Source organism: Miscanthus floridulus, chromosome 7, assembly GCF_019320115.1.
Source record: "Miscanthus floridulus cultivar M001 chromosome 7, ASM1932011v1, whole genome shotgun sequence".
NCBI classification, from domain to species: Eukaryota; Viridiplantae; Streptophyta; class Magnoliopsida; order Poales; family Poaceae; genus Miscanthus; species Miscanthus floridulus.
Window position 1 is genome coordinate 50,252,223 of NC_089586.1, and position 11,123 is coordinate 50,263,345.

The 11,123-nt window shown below is 43.7% G+C and overlaps 1 pseudogene; it reads left to right on the plus strand.

Moving 5' to 3' along the window:
- Positions 1-2,600: 2,600 nt before the first annotated feature.
- LOC136466975 (putative disease resistance protein RGA3) lies at positions 2,601-11,123 on the plus strand (annotated as a pseudogene).

Consider the following 11,123-nt stretch of genomic DNA (forward strand, 5'->3'; position numbering starts at 1 on the left):
ATGCATAGGTGATAGTTAGATATATCTTGAATTTGTTTTCACAAGTGTTACTAGAACCTTACTTATAATGTTGATCTCATAAGGTATCTAGTGTTTGTGTTTTATAAGTGCTATCTAACTAACAATGGTGCTAAGGATGGTATATTGACTCTGATTGGTATCACGCTTCAAAGGTCCATCTCTTATACCTTAGCATCATTTGGTAGACATTACTTCCCCACAACTCAAATCTATGCATCTATGCAAGCTTTCAAACCAAACTCTTAGCACACATGTAGGGGGAGCTAATGCTACCAATTCAGATTCATAAAACTTGTCCAAATACTTTTACACATGGTAAATATGCTTGGGCAAGCAACATGGATTCAATTTGATTTCAATTCATATCTTTGTGAAAGGGTTGCTATCAATTACCAAAAAGGGGGAGATTGAAAGCTCTAGTTTAGTTTTGATGAATTGATGAAACTCTAGGTACTAACCTATGTGCTCTAAGTGAATTTGAGATAGGTTAAGTACATTCCAAGTGGTGAAGCAAATAATGAAGATCATGATGATGGTGGAGGCCATGGTGATGATCAAGTGCTTGGACTTGAAAAAGAAGAAAGAGAAAAACAAAATGGGCTCAAGACAAATGTATATTTGATAAGGCCATTTTGTTTTGGTGATTAAGACACTTAATGAGTGTGATCACATTTAGGATCGATAGCCGTACTATTAAGAGGGGTGAAACTCGTGTCAAAATGCAGTTATCAACGTGCTACTAGATGTTCTAACTCATTGCATATGCATTTAGATTCTAGTGAGTGGTAACACCCTTGAAAATGCTTTGTGAAAATGCTAACACACGTGCACATTGGTGATACACATGGTGGTTAGCGCTTGGAAGCAAGGATGGCGAAATTTGAGTTGAAAAGAAGGATTTCAGGCGTGACCATACGCTGCAACATGGATCAGACGCTAGTGCAAACTAATGAAACAATGATCGGATGCTAATCCAACATGCGACCGGACGCGCCTGTGCAACTGTTCACAGATAGGCAACACACGTAGTTGAATGACCTAACATTGGGTGAGTCCGGTCAGTGGTGACCGGACGCGTCCAGTCACCAAAATACCTCTTTGGAACCTGTCTGGATCGCACCGGACGTTGATGCAACAATGACCGGATGCTACTGTAACATGCACCGGACACTATTGCAATGAGAGGGCCGTTGAGCGCCAACGGTTGAATTCAAATAGTCTGTGACCGGATACTACTACAACATGCATCGGACGCTACTACAACTTCGATCGGACGCTTTTGCAACAATGCACCGGACGCATCCGGTCATCCCGACCAGCAAGTCCGGTCGTCGCGCAGGTAGCCCCAACTTGTATCTAACAACTCTATTTCGTTTGGGGGGCTATAAATAGTGGTTGGTCGGCTTGGGCTCACCCTCTTGACCATTTGCATTGACAAATACACCCTTGTGAGCCTAGCCAACACTCTCTCACTCACTTAGCTTGATTGGATCATCATTTGGTGAGGATTGAGAGCATCCAAGTGCATTGCTTTGAGTGATTACATCTAGTGGCACTTGGTGATCGTGTTTCGCTGCGAGATTCGCTTGTTACTCTTGGTGATTGCCGCCACCTAGATGGCTTGGTGCAACGAGGATCGTCGAACGGAGGAAGGTGCTTGTCTCTGGCTCCGATGGTGGTGATTGTGAGGGGTTCTTGATCTTTCTTCGGCGGAGAGCAAAAATGTACTCTAGTGGATTGCTCGTAGCTTGTGGATCCCCATCTTGTGTTGGTTGTGCGGCACCCGATTGCGGGTTAGGCGTGTGATGCCTATTAGCGCGTGAACCTCTAAGTGGGTGAATCGCTACAACGGGGATTAGCTTGCCGGCAAGCAAGTGAACCTCGGTGAAAATCATTGTGTCATCTTGTCATCGGGATTTCAATTGGTATTCTTGATTGATCACTTGCCACGGCGGTATATCTCCACTACCTTATCTTGTATTTACTTTCCTAGTGTAGCTAAGCTCTTTAGTGTACTTAGTTTTGAGAGCTAGCTTTCTTGCTTGTGTAATTTGGTTAGTGAGGCTCTCCAGTTAGTCTTTGAAAGCTCACTAACTTAGTGGTAGTGACCTAGCCTTTGTGTGGTTAGAGACTATAGCAACTAGAATTGTGGTAGGTGGCTTGCATTTTTAGTAGGCTAGCGCAATACTCGCTTTGTCGTTTAATTATCTAACTATTTGGCTCTAGTGTTGTTGTAGAATTTTTTATAAGCTATTCACTCCTCTACCACGGGCGGAGAGGGAAAGAGACAGGGGAGGGAGAGGCGTAAGGCACCTTTCTAACATGTGGGGCCCATCGCCATAGCCCATTCAGCAGCCCTGACAAGTTGTCCCAACACCACTGGACGCCCACGTAGGCAAAACAGCCATCCAAAACCACCTAGGGGTCCTTTGCCTGATTTGCACAAGTTTAATGTGCTAGAAAACTGGTTTTATACTTGAGTAGGGTAGACATAGCCCAATATCTGAGGAGTGTGCTAGAAAACCGATTTTATACCTAGGTAGCACTGCCACTTCGCTTTTGACACGCGTGGCTGAATACGCAAGTGTCAGTGTCACTGTGTACCACAATGGCGCCGCATCCACCATGCTGCGAGCTCCCTTGCCCGCCTGCCCGTCCTCGTGCTAGTCGCCTCGATGTTCACTGCTTCCTCCGCGGCCATGCTCCACTCCTCCGCCCCGTCCTCAAGCCAAAGGCACCGGGCACCGGCATGGCGGCATACCTCTACTCCTACCCTCCTACCTCTGCTCATCCCCGATGCCTGCCTGCCGCCACCCGTCGCCCGTGGAGAACCCCGGGTCCGTGCCAGCGCCACGTACGATGCAAAAAGGCCAACGACACCAGTGCTGCACAGCCTCACGCGCCCCTATGCGGCTTCCCGCTCCACAGAGCGCACCGGCAAGCGCCTAGCAGACGGAGTGGTCGACCACATGGACGGCGCCCAACAGCTGCTCGAGAAAATGCCAGCAAGGTAAAGCGCTCTCTCAATGGTTAATGTTTCTAGGAGTTGTAGCCGAGTAGCACTTACGGAGCTAATTTTAGGTGAAACTTAGAAATGTGACTTTGATTCAAGGGAGCATGATGCAAGCTTGCTGAGGATCATTTGCTTCTGAATAGAAAGTTTTACATTCATAATATTGATCATTGTTCAAGCAAAAAAGTGTATTCATATTACCTGGCTATCTTTTCATAGCTATATTGTATACAATTTTATCGACTTAACTCAATGAATGCATAATTGCATATACAACCAACCATAATTTTCTTTGAAAGTCATAAGCTTATTTTGGTGTGGCAAATTTTCTGAAACATATGGGATCGTCCATGTGAATTAAGTGTTATAATCTTGTCACAAACTTATTCCATGAGTAGCAAGATTACTGACTCCAAAATTCAAATTCAGAATTCTTGCTTACTATTTATTTATTCAAAATCACCGGCTTTCATCCACAATGTACGTGATCCCCATCCCCCCCCCCCCCCCCCCCCCCCCCCCCCCCCCCCCCCCCCCCCCCCCCCCCCCCCCCCCGGCTCCTAGTTGTACGAAAGAATAAATGTCCATGTGCTATCTACTGCAGATTCTCTTTTTTTTGTGTGTGTAGGCTAACGACAGCAGCGATTGGTAAGTTCATTGGAGCTATCTGAAAACTTTACATGAGCCCTGTTAATGCTATTTACAGAGGCGGCGTCTTAACACGCGCGCCTCTGTTAATGCCATTTACGGAGGCGGACGTCTTAATATGTCCGCCCATTAATGGAGACAACCATTTTTTTGAAGCCCCCTAACCATTTACGCAAGTGATCGCAACACCGCATCCGTTAATGTTTGGCTCTTGTCTCGCAAAATCATTAGGCCAGTCTCAATGGGAGTTTCATCACAGTTTCATTTGCATTTAATAAGCTGCCACATAAGCACTTTGATGATGCGGTAATGTTTTTAAGAAGAGAGAAGAAGCGAATTTCATGGGGATAAAACTCTCTTGGCACGATTACCAACTATCTATGAGTCATAAAATTAAATGTCTATGAAACTATAGAATGAAACTTCCCATTGAGAATGTGTGTTTCATCTATGTTTCATTTCATTCTATATGACATGGCAGTTTTGGAAACAACACCATGAATCTTCCCACTGAGACTATTAGTATAATGATACTTATTCGGCATCATACAATTTTAGGATTGACTAAATTAAAATTACGAACATTTATGATGCCGAATAAGTATCATATACTAATCGTAGAACATATTTTTATCGTAAACCTAATTAGAGACACAAATATTTATGTTTTTTATAAGCTTGGTTAAACTTAGAAAAGTTTGACTTATTTAAAACCTAGAATTGCACTATTTTTGGTATGAAGTGAGTAGTAATTAAGAATGCAGTCCAAGACGACCTATATATATATATATATATATATATATATATATATATAATATTCCTAAGAAACCCAAGTGGGAGGTACATTAATTATTGGAGTTATCTGAAAATTTTACACGAGCCATATTTATAATGAATAAATGTTCTTACAGAAACCCCCAATGAAACAGTGAAATCTTAGTATCGAAAGTTTTATTTTTGTAGCATGACCTGCTAGATATTTTTCAATTAAATTTTTTCCAAATTTAACTCTACTTTATATTAGCTAATAAGATCAGAGTCTTCTTCAGGTTTACAAGCAAACTTATCAAGGCAGGAGGTCCTTTCTAAAACGTTGGCAACCCGGTGTTTTGGAGTGGTTAGGTTGTTGAATATGTTTGATGCTTTTCTTGTTTTTCACCGTCACTGTCATGATGAATATATATGGAATAGACCACCCACGTAACGACTTGTTTAGGAACCAACTTGTTAGCCTGAGGTTGTTGAATCTGCTTGATACTTTTCTTATTTTTCACTGCCACCGTAATGATGCAAATATAAGGAATAGACCGCCCACCTAATGACTTGTTTAGGAGCCAACTTGTTAGCCTGATGGTGCCAATTTCACCAATCTAGGCCAATTTCACCATTTAGAAACCGTGTTTCCTGAGTGCACACAACGCATTCACACAACTTGTTAACCCACGGCAGGCACCACCGATCGGCAACGGAGACGGAGATGGAGGCGGCAGTTGGAGTGGCGAACTGGCTCCTTGGAAAGGTGCTCAGCAAGCTGTCCAATGGCCTGGTGGCTGGGTATGTGGCCAGTCGTGAGCTCGGCCTCAACTACGACAAGGTGAAGACCGAACTGAATTACACGCTCGGGCTACTGCACGCTGCGCAAGGGAGAGACATCAGCTACAACCCAGGCTTACAGGCGCTGCTGGAGGACCTCAGCAAGAAGGCAGATGAAGCCGAGGATGCTCTAGACGAGCTCCACTACTTCATGATCCAAGACGAGCTCGACGGCACCCAGGAGGCCACCCCGCAGCTTGGCGATGGCCTCGGCGCTCAAGCTCTGCATGCCGGCCATGCTGCTCGCAACACTGCCGGTATTGGCTCTCCTGCTTCTCTTGTTGCCGTTCACAAGATGCTGCTGCTGTTTCCAATGGCACACATAACACAAGCGAGGCTAAGTCTGATGACAAGTTGCCATTCGACCGAGTGGCCATGTCCAACAAAATCAAGCAGCTGTTAGAGGACATGCAATCCCTATGTCCTCATATCTCTGAATTGCTTAAGATAAGTGCAAGCAGTAGCCTAGTTCCAGAAAGTATGACTAACTCACTGGAACGCCCTGCAATCGGGTCAACAATTAGACAAGATAAGCTGTATGGAAGGAGCACTATTTTTAATGAAACCATAAATGGCATGACAAGTGCCACTTTGCATGAAACCCTGTCAGTTCTTCCTATAGTTGGCCCTGGTGGTATTGGAAAGACAACTTTCACCCAGCACCTTTACAATGACAAAAGGACAGAAGAACACTTCACTGTTAGGGCCTGGGTATGTGTGTCAACTAGTTTTGATGTGCTTAAGCTCAGCAAAGAAATCTTGGACTGCCTACCTGCAACTGAAAATGAAGGTGGCAATGAAACAAATAACTTAGACCAGCTTCAGAAATCCATTGCAAAGAGATTGAGATCAAAAAGGTTTTTAATTGTCTTAGATGATATATGGCAATGCAGTGAGGATAAGTGGGCAAATCTCTTAGCTCCATTCAAAATGAGAGAAGCTGGAGCAGGTAGCATGATTATTGTTACAACTCGGTTTCCATATATAGCACAAATGGTGAAGACAACTACTCTAGTGAATCTGGAAGGTTTGGAGCCTGCTGATTTCTGGAATTTCTTTCAAGCATGTGTATTTGGTGAAGTCTCAGTTGAGCATGCTAAAGAACAACTTATTGAAGTTGCAAGACAAATATCAGATAAATTGAAGTGTTCCCCACTGGCAGCCAAAACAGTTGGTCGGTTATTGAAGAAGAGATTTTCATGAGAACATTGGGTGCAGATTCTTGAGAACAAGGAGTGGCTAAACCAAACCCATGACGATGATATTATGCCTGCTCTGAAAATTAGCTATGACTACCTTCCCTTCCATCTAAAGAAATGTTTCTCATATTGTGCCCTCTACCCTGAGGATTATAAGTTTGAAAGCTTAGAGATTGGTCGTTTTTGGATTTCAATTGGCATCACAGACTCTGGTGGTCAGAATGATAAAATTGAGGACATTGGATCAAAATATTTGGATGAACTATTTGACTATGGTTTTCTGATGAAAGGAGCATGATTTGATGCATGAGCTTGCACAGATGGTTTCTTCAAAAGAATGTGCCCACATCAGCTGTTCTAGTTTTAGAGCAGAGGACATCCCATCATCTATTCGCCACCTATCCATCTTGATGCAAAATAAATACATTGAAAATTTTGGTGGAGAAATGGATAAATTGAGGAGATGGATAGACATTGGAAATTTGCAGAGTTTGATGATCTTTGGAGAATATAGAAGGGCGAGCTTGGTCAATATTTTGAGAGACACATTTAAGGAAATAAAGGACCTTCGTGTTCTGTTTATATTCATGTACTCCCTAGATTCTTTGCCACACAACTTCTCAAAGCTCATCCACCTTCGGTACCTAAAACTGAAATCACCTCATTACTCAGAAATGTGTTTGCCTAGCACAGTGTCCAGGTTTTATCACTTGAAATTCTTGGACCTCAAAGACTGGAGAAGTAGTTTTGATTTGCCTAAAGGCATTAGCCTCCTTGTGAATTTGTGTCATTTCCTTTCCAATGTTGTATTCCATTCCAATGTTCCTGAGGTTGGAAAAATGAAGCTATTACAAGAGTTGAGGAGTTTCCATGTTAAGAAAGAGAGTGCTGGATTTGAATTGCGAGACCTGGGTCAGTTGGAAAAGATTGGAGGGGAACTCAAAATGTATGGGCTTGAAAACGTGAGAACCAGGGAAGAAGCTAATGAAGCCAAATTGATGGAAAAGAGAAATTTAGTTGAGTTGGCTTTAGTTTGGAGTGGTGGCGGGCAACCAACCATGGAAGATGATATTCTAGATGGTCTTAAGCCACACTCCAATATTAGAGCACTTAGCATTGTAAATCATGTTGGTGGCACTGGTCCCACTTGGCTGTGTAGCAACACCCACTCGACAAACTTGGAGACCCTCCATCTAGAGGGTGTATCTTGGTCCGCACTTCCTCCTTTCGGGCTGATACATCATCTACGAACACTCAAGTTGAAAAACATTGTTGGGATACGCCAGTTTGGACCGGACCTCATTGGAGGCATTACAGAAAAAAGTTTCAAACTGTTGAATGAGGTTGAGTTTGTGGATATGCCTGAGCTTGTCGAGTGGGTTGGGGGAGCTAACACACATTTATTCTCAAGGCTTGAAACAATCAGGTGCACTAATTGTCGTAAGCTCATCGCACTACCAATCTTAGGGTTCCCTAACCTGTGTGATCTTTACATTATTGGATGCCCCGAGTTGTGCCTGCCTCCTCTGCCTCACACTTCCAAGTTATCTTTTTTTCCAAACAGACTACTTCTATTATCACAGTAGCCACTTGTCCATTAATAAGATGCTGTGTGAATTGGCCCTCCACAATCTCAGTGAAGTAGAAAGACTGAAAATTAATGATGCATCACTCATCTCATTTACGGATCTCCAAAAGCTACATCCATTAAGAAGTATAGAGGTTTGGAGATGCAATGAAACGTTTCTGAGAGCATTGGATGATGGCATTGTGCTCGAATCGGTTCAATCTCTACATCTGATTGAATTTCGTGTCACTGGAAAATCATTGCCAAGTTTGTTCAAATGTTTCCCATCTCTTTCTGTTTTGGATGTAACAGCAGCATCAGATGAGGATCATGATGACGAGGAAGTGTTATTGCAGTTTCCACCATGCAGCTCGCTCAGAAATGTACAGTTGCGTGGGTGTAAGAATCTTGTTCTAACTGTGGAGGATGGAGGTGGATTCCAGGGCCTCTTGTCACTCGAATCAGTTTTGATAGATGATTGTGGCAAGCTGTTCTCGGGATGGTCCGCGGGAGCAGCAGATTGCAACAGCATTAATCCTTTCCCTCCTTGTGTCAAGAAACTCGGGCTTTACAATGAACCTAGCACTCTGTCCATGGCTCTGCTCTCAAATCTAACATCTCTTACCGAACTTGGACTAGAAAATTGCACGAATATCACAGTGGATGGGTTCAATCCTCTCATCACTTCCAACCTCGAATATCTGTCGGTTTGGAATCGGAAACAAGATGGTGAAACTGAGCCCTATTCTATTTCTGTAGCAGCGGATCTACTCGCTGAGGTGTCAAGGACCAAAGCAATGCCCGCAGGTTCCTGTTCCTTCCAACTGACGCGACTTGATGTGGACAGCATCTCCGCGGTGCTTGTTGCTCCCATCTGCACCTGCCTCTCCACTACCCTCCGGACGTTATGCTTCATTTATGATTATCAGGCGGAGAGCTTCACGGAAGAGCAGGACCAGGCGCTTCAGCTCCTCACCTCCCTTGAAAGCCTAAGCATTAGTTAGTGCAGGGCTCTGCAGTCACTCCCTCAAGGGTTGCATCGCCTCTCTTCTCTAGAGGGTTTCCTATCTCTGGGTTGCATAGAATCAGATCGTTGCCCAAAGAGGGCTTCCCCGACTCACTGAAAAGCCTAAGTATATCTGATTGCTGCCCAGAGCTTTACAAGGAATGCCAGCAATTAAGAGGAACACGGCCAGATATACAAGTATATGCCTACCTACCAAGTAGGACTACTAATGAAGACTGACAAGTGACAAGGTACACTACACTGCTTATTTCCATCTGATATCGACGATCTATGGAGTATTACAGTAGTAGCTTCTTATTTCTGCAGCAATTCCTATTGTGCTTCCAGACCTGTAAAGTTAGTTAACTTCCTTCTCCTGTACATATGCGTACGGGATTCAAACATTCAGCACTGAAATCTATAGTCTGAGCAAACAATACCAAGTTGAAGGACTCAGTTCTGCGGTCCATCCCTCTCCCTCAAGGATCGCTGGATCTCCTAAACAATTCAGATCGGTATCCAAGCAAGGGCTTCCAAATTCACTGCAGTGGCTAATCAAAACTAATTGTTGTGACGAGGAATGCTACTAGAAATCAAGAGAAACAAGGCCTGATATAACTCTACTTGCTTGGCTTCTGGCTACACAGTACACACTGATGAAGATTGACAAGGTAATTACACACTAACACCTGTGCTCTCCTCCTAAATTCCCGACTGACAATCTGTTAATAAATGCTGCTAATCAATGTAGCTGGCACCACCGATTGTTCAACTATGGCTCTTTTCTGCGGCAATTACTCATTTATTTATTGTGCTTCCGCATGTCATTTTCACAAATTCAGCCCTTCACTTTACATCAATCTGCAGGTAATCTGAAAATAATATTCCTACTTTAGATCCTCCATTTATGATTCCATTCACATTCGAAGCGACTTTTGCAAGTATAGTATATATTATGCTTCTGCAATACATTTATCTAATCAACTGGTCTATTTCTGAAGCTTGGAATTGCATCCTACTCTGCATCAAGTGTGGTAACACTCGACATGACAACAACCCGAAACCAACTCAACCAAAAGCTGCAGGTCTGACCTTGACACGATCGATATGGTTCTCCATGCTTTCATTACCCGTGAAAGAGATTAACGTGCCGAATTCTGCATTGCAGCCTGTGAACTAATTACATACTTGAATCCTTTTGCAGAAAGTTAAACCTTATTAGAGGCCGTGCCCTCCACCCCCCAGCAACTGCTAGTGCTAGTGCCTTGACGGTTGAAGGATGATGCGGTTCTCAAACAAGTGTTTCCACATTTCAATTTCAGATTTGTATATAGGTATGTACCTCCCCGAATAGCTGAAATGTTGTGGCACTTTTGAATTCTACATGTTCTTGTATGACTGAATAGCATGGCTTGTTATCCATGGCAGCCGCGGCTCAGCTGTGGAAGGAAACAAGGACAGCCGGCGTTGTGGCGCTAGCAAGGTGGAAGAACTGAAGAGCACTGAAGCTGGAAGACAATTCGTGCTGGAGGCTCAGCTCTACACTGAAGAACATGCCTTTCGAATTTTGATCCTTTGTAGGCTCAGCAGTTGGCGTGGGCGAGGACGATGGACGGCGATGGATGATATTCTTGGGCCACGGCAGCGGTTTGAAGCCCAACAACAACTTGTTTGCTGGGCCAAAGCTATAAGACTGGAGAAGCAAAATGCTACTGGCCCAAGAAATGGACGCGACGATCGCTCCATCAAATCAAACACCATATATAAACGAACGCCTGATCAAGAAGGCCGTCATGTCTCTTGCATCATCGTATTGTACATCATGTCTTTATCTACTTTATTGGGAGTTGCTACATTTTTTTTTTTGGCTCTAGAGACGGCGGTAATGGAGATCAAAGCATTCCTCTTCAGATTTTAGTAGACTGTAGTTGTATGACAACGTGCAAACACTAAGGTGCCTCAACAAATCTGTAAACTTGTACAATAAGATCTGATGACTGAGCAATTGTGCAAGCCAAGAAGTCGACAGCAGGAAGTGTTTTGCGACCAAGATTGCACCAAAGATCAAACCACTTC